The 17,913-nt window shown below is 40.7% G+C and overlaps 1 protein-coding gene and 1 non-coding gene across 5 annotated transcripts in view; one reads left to right on the forward strand and one right to left on the reverse strand.

Moving 5' to 3' along the window:
• The window catches only part of LRP6 (LDL receptor related protein 6), a 148,913-nt gene that overhangs the window by 90,484 nt on the left and 40,516 nt on the right, over positions 1–17,913 (reverse strand).
• Positions 16,687–16,794, forward strand: LOC114671145 (U6 spliceosomal RNA). Its single transcript, XR_003721041.2, has one exon. It is a non-coding gene; the product is annotated as a U6 spliceosomal RNA (small nuclear RNA).

Raw genomic sequence — 17,913 nt, forward strand, 5'->3', positions numbered from 1 at the left:
GCACGTTGTTCTGATACTATGCTCCAGGTACAAACTACATCTCCGTACATTTCAAATACAGTATTAGGACTGTGTATCCACATGTTTTCCATCACTCTAGATTCCAGGTCCTTGAGAACAAGAACCTTGTTTTATTTTTTCTTGCATCCCCTATCCTAAAACAATCTAGCATAATGCCAAGTACACAGTCAGCACTCAAATACTTAATAATGGTCTGTACTCACCTGCTCGTGGGACATCTTGTATCTGTCTTATTACCAAGGCCATATCCTTGAAAAATACAGGTAAAATTTCATTTTACTGATTACCATTATTATTCTGCTATGCTCCAGTTACGAGCTACTTGCTTTTCTTTGAATGTGCAAAAGCATAAAGAGAGCCTGGCACATAATATTTCTACTAAAAATTATTACCCACTTCCACACCTTGTCCCTCTAGCCAACAACTGCTCAGCTAACAAGCAGCACCCTAAAATAGCGCCTCCCCACCGCCTCCCTGCCAAGTAAAAGTGAATACTCTCTCCTTTGTGTCCCCACCATACAGATGTCCACAGCAACACTTACAAAGTTTTACTGGTTTATTTATGATTCTATATAATCAGTCTCTTCATATATTTTGCAACCAGTTTGTCTCAGAAGGTATACTAGAATATCCTGTCACTCAAATCTGGAAGCTTCACTTTTTCATTAAATGGTCTCATTTATATATATATGCTTCACTTTTTATATATATATGCTTTTATATATATATGCTTCATTTATATATATATGCTTCACTTTTTCATTAAATGGTCTCATAGAGAGAATTTTTTTTTTTTAGGTAAATTTTATTTCAGTCATGCTTTATGAGAACTTCAACTACCTTTCTAATAAATACATCAAAATTAGTTTCTGAGGAAAATTTTGTCCTTGACCTTGAGAATTCGAACTTATCCAGCTCACCTCACCTGCTTTAACTGAATTGCACTTTGCCTGGATGCTGCAGGGACAAATGCTAAAGAAATGTGTCACTGTGGATATTATAAAGATGCTGTTGAATATATTTTTCATTATATCATATAGCAGCTTCTTTAGAGGACTAATGAGAAGAAACTGGTTTCACCACCTGGAGTAAAGATATTTTTCAGTGAACAGCTTTTATCTAAAGGACATTAACTCATACCTGATATTTTCTTCCCTAAAGAATTTGGCTTAATTTCAAATGTATGCGGAAGTATAATGGAATTAATGGCATATGTTTTGGTATACGAATTTTCACTCCTGGTCTCATCTTACATTTATACTCTTATATTCACATCTCATTTTTAAAATTTTATTTTATAAAATTAACATATTTATTTTGCATCTTTTTTTCTATCTTCCTAAAACATCTTAAATCCTTTTAGAGACAAAGTAGGAAAAACATTTACTATTTTTTTCAGTATAGCTATTGGGGATTCGGCATTTTTCTTATTAATTTGTATGCACTTTTTATGTCTATTATTAATATATCTGTTACAAATATTTTTGTCTTTTTTTGCTTGAATCAAAATTTAGTTGACTCAATATTTTTCTTTGCAATCTCTTCCATTGCTTTCATGCTTAAAAAGCCCTTCTCTCTTCAAAGATTAAACATTCACGTTTTCATTTGATGTTTAAGTTTTCACTTAAAAATTTTTATCCGTCTAAAATGCATCTGAAGTATGACATGAGATACTGATATAAACTGATTTTTTCTTTCCTAACGGTAAATTCTTCTAGTATGAAGTCCCTTCCCTCTTGATTCCCACTCCTTTTATCACATTATAAATTGTAACGTACAGATTTTCCTAATCTATTGGTTTAACATCTTTTTTATACCAATAATGTCTCACAGATTTAATATCAGCTCTATTAATAACAATCTTGGATAATCATGGGACCATAGTTTTATTTTCATCTGCACAATGAATACTTCACTAATGGATGTAAGGATTAAAATAAGATACTTTATATAAAATAAAAATATCTTTCCTACTGGCTTTGACCCTTCTGCTCTGATCTGTTTGCAGGACAGTTCTTCACATTTATCTTCTCTTAGACTTCTACCATTACACACCCCCATGGGGTCATTTAGTAATCTAAACTCCCTGCTGATGAGAGGTGACCATGTACTTGCAGCCCTCGCTCTCGGCGCCTCCTCGGCCTCCACGCCCACTCTGGTGGCACTTGAGGAGCCCTTCAGCCTGCCACTGCATTGTGGGAGCCCCTCTCTGGGCTGCCTGAAGCCGGAGCCAGCTCCCTCCACTTGCAGGGAGGTGTGGAGGGAGAGGCGCGGGCGGGAACCCGGGCTTCGTGAGGTGTTCACTAGCCAGCGAGAGTTCCAGCGGGCTCGGGCTTGGCGGCCCCGCACTTGGAGAGGCCAGCCGCTGCCACTGCCGGCCCAGGGCAGCTAGGGGCTTAGCACCCGGGCCAGCAGCTGCGGAGGTTGTGCAGGGTCCCCCAGCACTGCCCGCCTGCATGCACCTCGAATTCTCACCGGGCCTCAGCTGCCTCCCTGCGGGGCAGAGCTCACAGCCCTGCAGCCCGCCATGCCCAAACCAGCTCCCCCCGGCTCCCCACTTCCCCCCACCATGGTGGGTTCCCCCGTGGTGCGTTCCCACGGGGCCGAAGCCTCCCAGAGGAGCACCCTGCAAGGTGCTGGGTTCCATCAACCGCCCAGGGCCTGAGGAGTACCGGTGCATTGTGCAGGACTGGCAGGCAGCTCCGCCCACGGCCCCAGTGCAAGCTCCACTAGGTGAAGCCAGCTGGGCTCCTGATTCTAGTCGGGACTTGGAGAACCTTTATGTTTAGCTAAGGGATTATAAACACACCAATCAGCACTCTGTGTCTAACTCAGGATTTGTAAATACACCAATCAGCACTGTGTCTAGCTCATGATTTGTAAATACACCAATCAGTACTCTGTATCTAGCTAACCTAGTGGGGACTTAAAGAACTTTGATGTCTAGCTAGAGGATTGTAAATGTACCAATCAGCACTCTGTCAAAATGAACCAATCAGCACTCTGTCAAAATGGACCAATCAGCTCTCTGTAAAGTGGCCCAATCAGCTCTCCATAAAATGGACCAATCAGCAGGATGTGGGTGGGGCCAGATAAGGGAATAAAACCAGGCAGCCCCAGCCAACCAGCAGCAACCCACTCTGGTCGCCTTCCACACTGTGGAAGCTTTGTTCCTTCGCTATTTGCAATAAAGCCTATTGCTCACTTTGGGTCCACGCTGCCTTTATGAGCTGTTAACACTGTGAAGGTCTGCAGCTTCACTCCTGAAGCCAGCAAGACCATGAACCCATCAGAAGGAAGAAACTGCGGACACGCATTTTCAAGAACTATAACACTCACGGCAACAGTCCGGGGCTTCATTCTTGAAGTCAGTGAGACTAAGAACCCACCAATTCTGGACACACTACTTACTATTTTATAACAATAACCAAGAAGCTAAGTAGCACCCCACTCTCAAAATACATTTTCAAAAATATGTCATCAGTAAAAGAATATTGGATGCAAGTATATTACAAGAGAAAATTTAGGACAAAATAGCATTTACTCAAAAAAAAAAATTCCTTTATTCTTTAACAAAACATCTCAGTTAATATTTGCAAGCACTGGATACAAATACTTCCTTTATGTTAAACCTAACACCCCCTTATACAGTAAAGATAAGCTTCCTTTTCGTAACAGGTGAATACAATGTGCCATTCAAAGGCCCACTCAGCTTACTAAAAACCCATTCTTCAGATACCTCATAAATCAACTGTTATATAGTAAGAATCTGAAGTCTTTAATCATCAAAAACACATTCCTGCAAAATAAATACATAAGCTTAATTCTTAAAAGGCAAAAGCTTAAAATTCATGATCTGATTTGTAAAATATGCTAAGACTAATCTTTTGGTTGCATTTATTTGAAATTTCTAACTCATGTGAAAATTTTCTTTTTCCTTGAACTATCAGAGCCTATTTCTGTAAGCAAGCATAGAAAAAATAGTTTTCCTGGTTGGGGGAATATGGAATGAGTTTTCTCCATTTGAAACCAACCCATTAGTTTCCCTAGATAGTTTTTTGGATAAACATAGAAGTTGACCCTTCTGGTCTTAAAGCTTGAATCTTATATTTGTTTTATCTGAGTTCCTTCCTCAGGAAATGACCTTTAGGTCTCTCAAAGTATCAAAGAACCGAAACTCACCAGATCCCCACATCCAGACAGACAATAAGATGCTAGACAACTCATTAATCATGATTGCTTCCTTGGCCCGCCTTAGGTCCTGTTTCTTTTACATTTCTTCCCTGCTATGTGAACCCTTCGTTTTAGTCACTCAGGGAGGTGGATTTGAGACTGAGCTCTCATCTTCTTGGCTGCAGCACCCAGTTTAAGCCTTCTTCCTTGGCAATACTTGTCTCAGTCACTGGCTTTCTCTGCAGTGAGTAGCATGACCTAGACCAAACCCCTGAGGTTTTGGTAACTCATTTTTATGTGCAGTTTCTGACATCCTTACAAATAAACATAAAGTTAACGTTTTTACAAACACTTCCTAATAAGCGCAAGTTTGAGAAGGGAGGGACATCACAGGGAAATAAATGTCACAGGCTCTCCCACTGACCCCTGAGATTTGAGGGGATAGCAAACTGTGCAGAAATAATGAAAAAAAAAAGGTAATAAAAATAGTCTGATAAAAACAGTACTGTTGTTTACTATTACTAAAGGTCTTAATCAGTAAGGACTAAGATTTTCTTTTATTATTTTTTTTCTTGAGGCAGAGTTTCACTCTTACTGCCCAAGCTGGAGTGCAATAGCGCGATCTCGGCTCACTGCAACCCCTGCCTCCGGAGTTCAAGCAATCCTCCCGCCTCAGCCTCCCAAGTAGCTGGAATTACAGGCACCCCCACCATGCCCAGCTAATTTGTTGTATTTTTAGTAGAAACAGGGTTTCACCATGTTGGCCAGGCTGGTCTCAAACTTCTGACCTCAGGTGATCCACCTGCCTCGGACTCCCAAAGTGCTGGGATTACAGGCGTGAGCCACCGCCCCTGGCCAAGGACTAAGATTTAAGATTTCAGTAGTGTTTTCAGGTATTAAAGATCAGAGTTTTCTTTTAAGAATCTATCTGTGGCCGGGCGTGGTGGCTCATGCCTGTAATCCCAACACTTTGAGAGGCTGAGGGGGGCGGATCACCTACACCTCTCCTCTACTCCTATTCACTGAAACAGACTTTCACTTCACTTTCTTCTGTCTTAATTAAATCCACCCACAGACACACACAAACAGGGAGAAGAGAGAAAGATTTGCAGACTACTCTATCATTAGCCAAAACCTATTAGATTTCTGAATGTCCTCGATCTTCCAGCACATTTCAAAGTGACTTTGTTACCCACAATGGCCATAATGCAACATTGTTTTATAATGATCTGAAATTGAAGTTTTAAATATGAGGGCCTGAAAACAATGTGAATAGTATTTGAGAAGACAAGACAAATCCAAGAGCTACTTAGAAGGCAGAATAAACAAGAATTGGTAACTGATTGAATGTGAGGAGTGAGGAAGTTGGGGGGCTAGAATGACTCAGGATTTTTAGTTTCTGCAACCAAGTTAGGTAGAATGACGGTTGTTCACAAATTCTGGTATTTTGTTACAGGGTTTTCTTGGATGTGATCTTCTCTCTGTACTTAAAATTTAAAAAAAAAAAAAAAAGCCTTGTTAAAGATGGTTTTCTCAAGCCCCAATAAAACTAATGGATAATCCAAACAGCCTCTTTCCAGACTTCCCATCCCCTACCCTTAAGGCCCTTTTCCATAATACTCTGAAATTAATGATTGTATTACCACCACATCCCCCCCCCAACACGCCCCTCCCCCACCCCCCGCAATCTAGGGTTATGTAATTTCCTTACTTTTCAGCATGAATCCCAAACTTCTTAGCATGACATATAAGAGCCTTTCTAATTTGTTTCTCTGCTTTTGGTTCCTCGTTTCTCATGGCTCTAGTATCCCGCCTATTGCTACCAGACTGCCTTTCATAAAATACAGTATCATGTAAACACAAATCCTTTATGACTAGGGTCCCCAACCTCCAGGCCAGAGACCACTATCAGTTCATGGCCTTTTAGGAACCAGGTCACACAGTAGGAGGTGAGCAGCAGGCAAGTGAGCAAAGCTTCATCTGTATTTACAGCAGCTCCCTATCGTTCATATTACTGCCTGAGCTCCACCTCCTGTCAGATCAGTGGAGGTATTAGATTCTCATAGGAACACAAACCTTATTGTGTATTGCAAGGGATCTGGGTTGCATGCTCCTTATAAGAATCTAATGCCTGATGATCTGTCATTGTTTCCCATCACCCCTAGATAAGACCATCTAGTTGCAGGAAAAAAACTCAGGGCTCCTACTGATTCTACATTATGGTAAGTTATATAATTATTTCATTATAATCACAATGTAATAATAATAGAAATAAGGTACACAATAAAGGTAATGTGCTTAAGTCATACCGAAACCATCCCTCCACCCCAGTCCGTGGAAACACTGTCTTCCACAAAACTAGTCCCTAGTGCCAAAAAGGTAAGGGACCCACTGCTTTACAAGATACTTTTAGCTTTAAAAGCTATAGGGACTCAGATTTCCCTATTGCTAAACGTATTATAAAGCCACAGTAATCAAGACAGTGTGATACTAGTATAAGGACAGACATCTAGATAAATTGAAAAAGAAATGAAAGTCCAAAAACAAACCCTTATATTTATGGTCGACTGACTTTCAATGAAGACAATTCAGTGGGGAAAAACAGTCTGTTCAACAAATGGTGCTGGGACAGCTGGATATCCACATGCAAAACAACGAAGCTGGACCTCTACAGGACATACAGAAATTAACTCAAAAAGATAAAGACCTGATTGTAAACGCTAAGACCATAAAACTCTTAGAAGACAATGAGTAAATACTCGTGATCCAGAATTAAAAGAATGGTTTCACAGATATAACACTAAAACCATAAACAACAAAAGAAAAAAACAGATCACACTTCATCCCAAAACTCCATTATATATGTGCTTCAAAGGATACCACAAAGAAAGTGAAAAGGGCAACCCACAGAACAGGAAATCAGTATTTGCAAATCGTATGTCTGAGAAGGGTCTGGTTTCCAGATATATAAAGAGCTCTTAGAACTCAATAATAAAAGGACTTACCAGGCACAGTGGTTCACATCTGTAGTCCCAGCAACTGGGGAGGCCAAAGTGGGAGGATCACTTGAGTCCAGGAGTTCAAGACCAGCCTGGGCAACATAGCGAGAACCCCCATCTTTACCAAAAAAATTTAAAAATTTGCCCGGTGTGGTGTCACCCACCTATGGTTCCAGCTACTCAGGAGGCTAAAATGGGAGAACTGCTTGAGCCCAGGGAGTTGAGGCTGCAACGAGCCACGATCATGCCACTGCATTCCAGGCTGGGGAACAGACCAAGACCTCTCTCAATAATAATAATAATAAAATTTCAAAATGGGTAAGGATAGGTATTTCACAAATCAAGATTTGCAAGTGGTCAAAGCACAGAACATGTTCAACATCAGTCAGTAAGGAAATGGACATCAAAACCTCAATAAGATATTTCTATACACCCACTAGGATGGTTATAAATTTTTTAAAAAGGAGAGAGCCAGGTGCAGAGGCTCACACCTGTAATCTCAGTTACTAAGAAGGCTGAGAAGGGAGGATCACTTGAGCCCAGGTGCAATAAGCTATGACCATGCCACTGTACTCCAGCCCAGGTGACAGAGCAGTACCCCCATCTCTTTAAAAACAAAAACAGAAAACCAGAAAGAGACAAAGAATAACAAATAATGAAGGAAACAGAGAAACCGAAACCCTCATACACTGCTGGTGGAAATACAAAAATGGTAGAGCAAGTTTAAAAGACAATGTGGGGCTGGGTGCGGATGCTCATGCCTGTAATCCCAGCCCTTTGGGAGGCCGAGGCAGGTGGATCACCTGAGGTCAGAAGTTCCAGACCAGCCTGGCCAACGTGTTGAAACCCCATCTCTACTAAAAATACAAAAATTAGCTGGGAGTGGTGGTGGGCACCTGTAATCCCAGCTACTGAGGAGGCTGAGGCAGGAGAATTGCTTGAACCCGGGTGGCGGAGGTTGCAGTGAGCCGAGATTGCGCCATTGCACTCCAGCCTGGGCCACAAGAGCAAAACTCCATCTTAAAAAAACCCCACAATTTGGTAGTTCATAAAAAGAAACTTAAACAGAGTTACCATATGACCTAGCAATTCCACTTCTAGATACTCATGAAAATTAAAAACATCTGTCTACACAAAAACCTGTATACAAATGTTCATAGCAAAATCATTCATAACAGCCAAAACATGTAAACAAAGTGTCCATCAATTGATGAATGAACAAACAAAAGGTGGTTAGTTCTATACAGAATTCAGCCATCAAAAGGAATGAAGTACTGGCACATGCTACAACATGAAAGAACCTTGAAACCAGGCACAAATGGCTACATACTGAATGATTCCACGTATATGAATTGTCCAAAACAGGCAAATCTATAATGATAGGAAGTAGATTCATGGCTGCCAAGAGCTAGGAGAAGGGGACAAATGAGGAGAGACTGTTAGTGGGTTTAGTCAGAGTTTAATTATGGGGTGATGAAAATACTCTGAAATTAAGACAGTGGTGAGGGCTGTACCACTTCATGACTATACTTAAAAATCACTGAATTATATATATCCAAAAAAAATGAATTTTACGGCATGTGAATTATATCTAAATTTTTTTAAGCTATAGGAACTCCAGAGGAGGCAAATTCAAACTCTAAACCAGATATTTAAGGACCACGAGCAAATGATCAACCCCAAAAGCACACGACCACAACATATGAGTCCTATTCTCTAATCCATTACTGGCCTCCATATATAACTTCTTTATTACCTCAATAAAGGTAATAAAGGTACTTTTTCTTCCTTTGAAATGCCTTTCCCTTTTCTCATTCCAGAGCCTATAGGTCATTTCAAAGTCATTACTATAAAGAAAGCTTCCCTAATCAATTCACTTTCAATTCTTTATTAATTCATGCAGCAACTGGATCTCATCACTCTCTTTTACTTATGTGCTTCCTTAGGGTTGTCTTGTGATTGTTTCATATATGTATTCCTCTCTCCCAACTAAGTTTTAAGTGTGAGTAAAGACAGAGTAAAAATAATTAAAGGAAATACCTGATTTATCACGGATCTGCTATTTTCTAGTTTCAGGCAAGTCACTTAGAAGAGATGGGCTTTGATTTTGTAATCTGGAAAGCAGCAGCCAGATATTGATACATTTGAAGTATTTCCTTAATTTTTTAACAAAATAAAGGAGGCCAGGCGCGGTGGCTCATGCCCGTAATCCCAGCACTTTGGGAGGCTGAGGCAGGCAGGTCACGAGGTCAGGAGTTCGAGACCAGCCTGATCAACATGGTGAAACCCCGTCTCTACTAAAAAGACAAAAATTAGCCAGTCGTGGTGGGCAGGCGCCTGTAATCCCAGCTACTCAAGAGGCTGAGGCAGGAGAACTGCTTGAACCTGGGAGGTGGAGATCGCATCACTGCACTCCCGCCTGAGCAACAGAGCAAGGCTCCATCTCAAATAAAACAAAAAAACAAAACAAAACAATAAAATAAAATAAACAACAGATTACTTGTAGGGCCCACTTCAGTTACAAATTTACTCTTACAAAAATACTCTTAACTGTCCACCCCTTTTTGTTTTCTGTTTGTTTGTTTTTTGAGACAGTCTCACTCTGTTGCCCAGGCTGGGGTGCAGTGACACCATCTCGGCTCACTGCAACCTCCACCTCCCGGGTTCAAACGATTCTCCTACCTCAGCCTCCCGAGTAGCTGGGACTATAGGTACCCGCCACCACGCCCGGATAATTTTTGTATTTTTAGTAGAGACAAGGTTTCCCATGTTGGCCAGGATGGTATCGGTCTCCTGACCTTGTGATCCACCCGCCTCAGCCTCCCAAAGTGCTGGGATTAGAGGCGTGAGCCACCGCGCCAGGCCAACTGTCTCCTGCTTTTGTATCTACCATTGCACCTCATTCATTTTTCAACATTAGAAAGGGAAAAAAAATACAAACAAGACTCAAATCACAGCAAAGATATCCACAAATCCTGTAACCATTCCCTTTCATTCACAAATGTTCTTTCATGGATATATGGCACCGGAGGGGGCTACCCAGCTTTATCGAATCCACTTTCCTATGTTTGGAGAATTCTTCACTTTATAAGGCAGAACCTTGCCCTAAAACTAAAGAAATTGAAAACCAGGTATTTGTTTTCCGCATCTCTCTCCTAACTAGGACAGGGTTACGTGTAAGTCCTGAGCTTTTCCAGTCAAACAAACCAACCCCAACTTTGAAAAATTGAAGCAACTCAAGGAGGAGGATGTAGAGGTCAAAGAGGAAGCAGTGACAGAAGCAAGCCCCATAAGCAATCCATTCTGGCAAGGTTGAAGGCAATAGCAACAGCTAATTTACTCCAGTTTGAATTAATTAATTCTTCCAGCTGGGCACAGTGGTTCACGCCTGTAATCCCAGCACTTTGGGAGGCTGAGGCAGGCAGATCAACTGATGTCAGGAGTTCGAGACCAGCCTGGTCAACATGGTAACACCCCGTCTCTACTAAAAATACAAAAATTAACCAGGTATGGTGGTGCACGCCTGCAGTCCCAGCTACTAGGGAGGCTGAGGAGGGAGGATCACTTGAACCCGGGAGGCAGAGGTTGCAGTGAGCTGAGATCATGCCACTACATTCCAGCCTGGGCAACAGAGCGAGACCCTGTCTCAAAAAAAAAAATTCTTCATCCAATTTTAAAAGAAAACAATGACAACAGTTTTAGGAGTATCTGTCACCTTATGTCAGAGAAAGTACAAACAGTGTGAACATGTCACCTAACAGTGATGCCTTCATTGGACCAGCTCTGCAGTATAGTACGTAGCACTGTTCCTGCACAAGACTGGTTCTTCTACCCTTTAGGAAATTCTATGAGTAGCCCAATATCCTCTTTAATCACAAAGTCATTTATAATTAAAGTAGAGGGATTTCTATTATTTAAGACTATGAACACTGACATGCATTTTTCTTAGTTTTATTTATTTATTTATTTATTTATTTATTTATCTTGAGACAGGGTCTCGCTCTGTCACCCAGGCTGGAATGCAGTGGTACAATCTCAGCTCACTGCAACCTCCACCTCCTGGGCTCAAACAATCCTCCCACCTCAGCCTCCTGCGTAAATGGGAGGAACACAGGAGTGCGCCACCACACCCGGTTAATTTTTTCTATTTTTAGTAGACACAGGGTTTCACCATGCTGCCCAGGCTAGTCTCAAACTCCTGAGCTAAAGTGATCCACCCACCTCAGTCTCCCAAAGTGCTGGGATTACAGGCATGAGCCACCATGCCCAGCCTAACACATATTCTTAGATCACAACGGCATCCCAAAGCATCACTTTAAAGTTTAGATAAAGTAACTTCAACCCTTGCTCTGACAGTTTCATATGTTAGAACTCCCTACCTTCTATAAATGGCACGTCTGCAAAGTGTCACAGTTCTTCCCACAATCTATTATGACCCCTCTCTCCTTGAGAACCAGTGTCAATATTCATGAGACTGGTTAGCAGAAAACTGTCAGCTAAATCACATCCTGACCCTTCTTTCTGTACACACATTTAAAACAACATCTTGATGCAAATTGATATAAAAGGAACAATTTATTACAGATGCAAAAGCCAACTTAACATTAAACTTTGGTACTTATATCACCATGAATAATGAAGTGTAAGAGAAAACCCAATTGAACAGTTTGCTTTACCCAAGCCTTCATAACTTCAAAACCCAATAATCATCATACATAATGATCACAAGATAACCAGTTCTTGAATATTAAGAAACCAGAATTGTTGCTTTAGTATGTTTCTTAGACTGTGCACCTCCCCCTCTTCCCTGACACACACACACAAAAATAACAGCATCAACAGCATCAGCAATATCATGAAATACCTACAGCAAAAAATTTCAACCCTGGCAGCACTTGAGAATGATCTAAGAAACTTATTTTAAAATATCTATTATGTGGGTTCTTTCATCAGAGATTCTGATTAAACTGGTCTGGGCTCAAACTCAGGAATCAGTATAAACAGCTCCCCAAGGAATTCTAATGCACTCAGACAGGGCTTAGAACCAGTGAAGAGGAACGTGATGTTCTCAAGCACCTGTTTATCCATAGCATTTATTCTTGCACAGGTGGTGTTAATGTATTTAACTCATTAACCACTGACCCTAAATATTAGCTAATCATTAAGCCCCAGTTGGTACTCAGCCCTTCCGCTGTACAAGACCACATAAGGGAACAAAGCAACAAATAAAATTCCTTCTCACACAATGGCTTTCCACATTTCCTTCAAAAGCTCTACAAATTGAGAAGGGGGATTTGAAAAGTTCACAAGTACTGCTTAAATTTTACTAAGCAGTAAATTTTACTAAGTAAAAATACACACATCTGTGAGAATAAAAGTAGATTTTCAAATTTCCTCTATAACCTTTCAAGCTTTTGGCACCCAGTTTTATATATTTATAGCGATAACCCTCTATATATATAAAGAAACATTCCATTCTTGCAGGGGAAACATTCCAAGACCCCCCAGTGGAAGCCTGAAACTGCAGATAGTACCAAACCCTATATATGCTATGTTTTTTCCTATGTATACATACTTATGACAAAAGTGTGGTCCATGAACCAATCAAGCGCCATCCTAGATCTACTAAATCAGAATCTGCACTGTAATGAGAGAATGAAACCAAAATATTATCTTTCCTTACATTAGTCTTTGTAACATCAGAAAATACATAGTAAATGTATAGTAACAAAAGTTACATATACAATCCTAAAAACACTAACGAATATTTCTAGGATAAGTATATAAAGCATTTAGCAAATCACTCCTAGATCAATTCAGAAAAACCACCAATTAAATCTCAATCATATTTTACTCTATTCTCTGAAGCCAAAATTATAGATGACACAGTCCAACACCAAAATAAAATACTTTAAATCATCCTCCCAGACTATGTGGTAACCTCCACACAGACCATTAGTTAAGAATAATAACAATTATAAAGATGCTCCAAGGATTTTAAGAAACACCTCCCTAATTATTTCACTCAAGTTCTTCATTTCATCAGGAAAAAAAGGAGGACCTAAGACCTGAATTTCCCCAAACCATTTAGATGCATGTGATGGTCATTTATCTGAGCCTCCCAGAATGACTGGGAAATGAACATCCTACAAGTCTTGCCACAAACCAAGTATTTAACAGAAAATTAGGTACAAGTATTAGCTACACTGAAACCCTGTTGCTGTGTTTCCCCTTGGGAATGATGGCTAAGGTACAGCCATGCCACACGTATTCAAACAATAATTTATATAAAATTACAAATACTGTAAAATACAACCACTACTGTATGATGAAGGAATCTGCACTTGTTTATATCAATACAATCTTTCATCTTGAGGGTCATTCAACAATATGACTGGTAATACACAGGTATGGGCCTAGGACCCTCTCCCAGTCCTACAAAATCCTACAGTATTTTTTAAATCAAATGCTAAAAATATTAATTATAGTTTTCTACTACTCCTATCTTAATTTTTAATGTGTATAAATTCCAAAGCTGAGATTATTTTTCATTGTTTTAAGGTTAATCAACTAATCTTATTTAAAGTATACACTGTATATATTAAGCTAAACATGGACTAAACACTGATGTCTCCAATTCTAATCCTTTACCACATGGATCATTCTAGCCCCCTTCTCCTTGCTTGTAACTTTCCATTCCAACAGTGAGAAATCTGACTCCCACAATCCACCATCCACTTTACTTAACTGTTTAACTCTAGTATACATTACCAGAGGTATCAGAATCGTTAACTATACCTTTATATGAAGCAATATTATCAACTAACGTACACTACAAGTATAGAATATGTGCAGTGCTTTTTGCCTTTAGTATAACAGGCACTACGCATTTCCAAAATAAATTAGATCAACAGTTTTTCCCCATCACCCACTTCAAGGAGGTTGTTTCATACATCTCTAATACAATTAGATTCTTCTGTCTCAATCTGCATTCCATCCTGGAATCCCCCAGCCTCCTAAAAATATGGTATTTTAAAATTTGTATTCATTAAGGTCCACGCTTTCTGCTATAAAGTCCTATGGGTTTTGACAACTGTGTAGTATGCTTTTTTTCTATGTTTCTCATCTTCTACATATATAACATCTTACAAACAATTTTACCACCATTCTTCAAACAAACATACCTATTTCCACAGTCATCTTCAATTCTACTAAACAGAGTGCAGAGTCTACATGCTTGCAGGCTTATCTCCATGCACATACCACCTTTTTTCTCCACAATCTCTAGGAGACTCATTTCAGAAAACTTCACTTTCAGATTACTAACAGTTGTCTGCTCATGATTAGGCTTCAAAAGAAAAATGTCAGAGTTATTTATATAAAAAACAGATTTCATATCCTTATTTTACAACCAAGTTCTCTATCACTTATGTGTCTATCAAAAATAAATTAATGAAAGCCTGAAAACAGTTATGAATTCATTATACTGCTTTCACATCCACTTCAAACCTCCTATATATAAACTGATATGATATGGGTTCACTTACCCAGCTCAGTCTCACTACAAGGATTTTTAAACTAAATCAGTCCAGTCCACTGAACAGTATCAGCTTACTGTAGGTACATTGTCTTTCATAATAAATAACAGTATCAGTAGCGCAACACCAACACACAGGGAACTAGACTAAGATCAAGGATATAAATAAGGTAAGAACATATTTATTCCCTGGATGCCTGCCTGAATCCAAAATAAAACCTCTGAACGGCCAGGGGCGGTGGCTCACACCTGTAATCCCAGCACTTTAGGAGGCCCAGGCAGGCGGATCACCTGAGGTCGGGAGTTCTAGACCAGCCTGACCAACATGGTGAAACCCCCATCTCTACTAAAAATACAAAAATTAGCCAGTTGTGGTGGCAGGTACCTGTAATCCCAGCTACTTGGGAGGCTGAGGCAGGCAATTCGCTTGAACCCAGAGGGTGGAGGATGGGAGGATGCAGTGAGCCAAAATCGCGCCACTACACTCCAGCCTGGGCAACAAAGCAAGACTCCATCTGGTGGGGGGAGAAGCTTGAAAATCGTTACTCTATCCTAATGTGAGTAATACTCTATCCTAATAGTGAGTAAAAAGCTGAACGACAACAACAAAGATCAACAACTCTTCTTAGATCCATCAGAGAGATAAGGTCACAGGGCAAACCACTCCCCCACAATTGGATAGACAGACAAGGTGATACAAAGGATCATAATTTATCAAAGCAGAAATCCACGGACAAAAACCTCTCTATCGGAGCCAGCACCCAAGTAGGAAAACCTAAATTGCAACTGATGACTTGCTGGAGGCCTGGTATGGACAAATCTGAAAGTTAAACTCTAGGGACACTTTTTTCAGTTTTACCTCCAGGAGCCCTACCGGGTTCTCATGGTAAGATCTGAGCCAGTGCGGTGGCTCACTCCTGTAATCCCAGCACTTTGAGAGGCCGAGGCAGGTGGATCACTTGAGATCAGGAGTTTGAGACCAGCCGGTCCAATATAGTGAAACCCCTCTCTCTATTAAAAATACAAAAATTAGCCGGGCATGGTGGAGGACACCTGTAATCTCAGTTACTCAGGAGGCAGAAGCAGGAGAATCACTTGAACCCGGGAGTCAGAGGTTGCACTGAGCCAAGATCATACCATTGCACTCCAGCCTAGGCGACAGAGTGAGTGTGTGTCTCAAAAAAAAGAGAGAGAGAGAGAGAGATCCAAGAAAAATGCCCACTGCTGCCTGTGCAAGGAGAGTTCTTGTAAAGCTATAGTTCTGGTAAGGTCTGCCCTCAAGAAAATCCATCTTACTACAGCCTAACCAACCTGGGGGAAGGGAAATATCCAGCTCGACCTCCCTCTTTCTGTCTGCACAGAAGAGAAATACTTAACTCCAGCCTCCTCTAACCATTCTGTCTCACCTAAGGGGATGAAAAGAACTGAGAAGCACTTGTGAAGCTCACAGCCCAGGGCAATGGCTCACTAAACAACTGAGATATAGTCATTGAACTACAGCTTACCATCACATTACAAAAGGCCTATATATCACAATTCCTTTTATCTGATATATCATATCTGGCTTTCAACAAAAAATTACAAGGCATACTAAAAGACAAAAAAGCAGTTTGAAGAGACAGAGCAAGTATCATAACCAGATTCAAATATGGCAAGAATATTGCAATAAACAGACAAGAATTTAAAACAACTATGATTAATATGCTAAGGGTGCTAATGGGAAAAAACAGACAACATGGAAGAATAGACTGATAATGTAAGCTAGGGGAAAAATCAAAGAGAAATGCTGGAGATCAAAAACACTATAACATAAATGAAGAATGCCTTTGATGGGTTCATTAGTATACTGTACGTGGCTGAGGAATCTGAGTTTGAGAATGTTCATAGAAACTTCCAAAGCTGAAAAGCAAATTTTTTAAAAAGACTGAAAAAAAGGGAACAGAGTATCTAAGAACTGCGTTCAATTCAGCAGCACACATACTAACACTGGAACAATTCAGAGAAGATCAGCATGGCTCCTGCACAAGGATGACATGCAAATTTATAGTCTCGAACTCCTGACCTCAGGTGATCCACCCACCTTGGCCTCCCAAAATGCTAGGATTACAGGTGTGAGTCACCTCACCCGGCCTTATTCTTAGTTGAGCTAACAACAGTTTGTTCAAAATAGTAACAGCAACAATGCAGTCAATGATTTTAGCTTACATATAAGTGAAATGAATGATGGCAACAATACAGGGAGAAATTAGGAGTATTTTGTTCCAGCCAATTTTGTTGTAAGCCCAAAACTGTTCTAAAAAATGGTCTTTTATTTAAAAACAAACAAAAAACAAACAAAAAAACCAACAAAAAAAAAGGCAAGAGGGGAGAGCCCTTTCTGCTTCAGTTTGCGGTTCTGTAAAGCTTGGCACTCATTTTTAGTATTCAGTGGTCAATACGACGGGTACCAAATCCTCATTTGGCACATTTCCCCAAGAGTAGCTAAATCAAGTATCCAAGGTAAGGATTAAGAAAGAGAGCCTGGCCAGGTACAGTGGCTCACACCTGTAATTGCAGCCATTTGGGAGGCCAAGGCAGGGGGATCACCTGAGGTCAGGAGTTCAGGACCAGCCTGGTCAACATGGTGAAACCCCTGTCTCTACTAAAAATACAAAAATTAGCTGGGTGTGGTGATGTATGCCTATAGTCCCAGCTACTGGGGAGGCTGGAGACACAAGAATCGCTTGAACCTGGGAGGCGGAGGTTGCAGTGAGCCGAGATCACGCCACTGTACAACAGCCTACGTGACAGAGCAAGGCTCTATCAAGGAAGAGAAGAGAGAAGAGACCTAACAGGAAGAGGTAAATGCTATGCCTAAAAGGTAACAAGTAGGTGTCTTCAGTTTATGCAGTGACCCAGCAGCAGAGTGAGTCTTTAGTCTCAGGATCTGCTTTATGAGACTGTGCCCTTCTCTAGGGCAGGGGTCCTCAAGCCGCAGGCTGTGGACCAGTAGCAGTCAGTGGCCTGCTAGGAACTGGCCGCAGAGCAGGAGGTGAGCAGCAGGCAAGCAAGCACTACTGCCTGAGCTCTGCCTCCTGTCAGATCAGTGGCAGCATTAGAGTCTCAGGAGTGCGAACCTTATTGTCAACTGCGCATGCAACGGATCTAGGTTGCACACCTCCATATGTGAATCTAATGCCTGAT

This window comes from Macaca mulatta, chromosome 11 (assembly GCF_049350105.2).
Source record: "Macaca mulatta isolate MMU2019108-1 chromosome 11, T2T-MMU8v2.0, whole genome shotgun sequence".
Classification (NCBI taxonomy): domain Eukaryota; kingdom Metazoa; phylum Chordata; class Mammalia; order Primates; family Cercopithecidae; genus Macaca; species Macaca mulatta.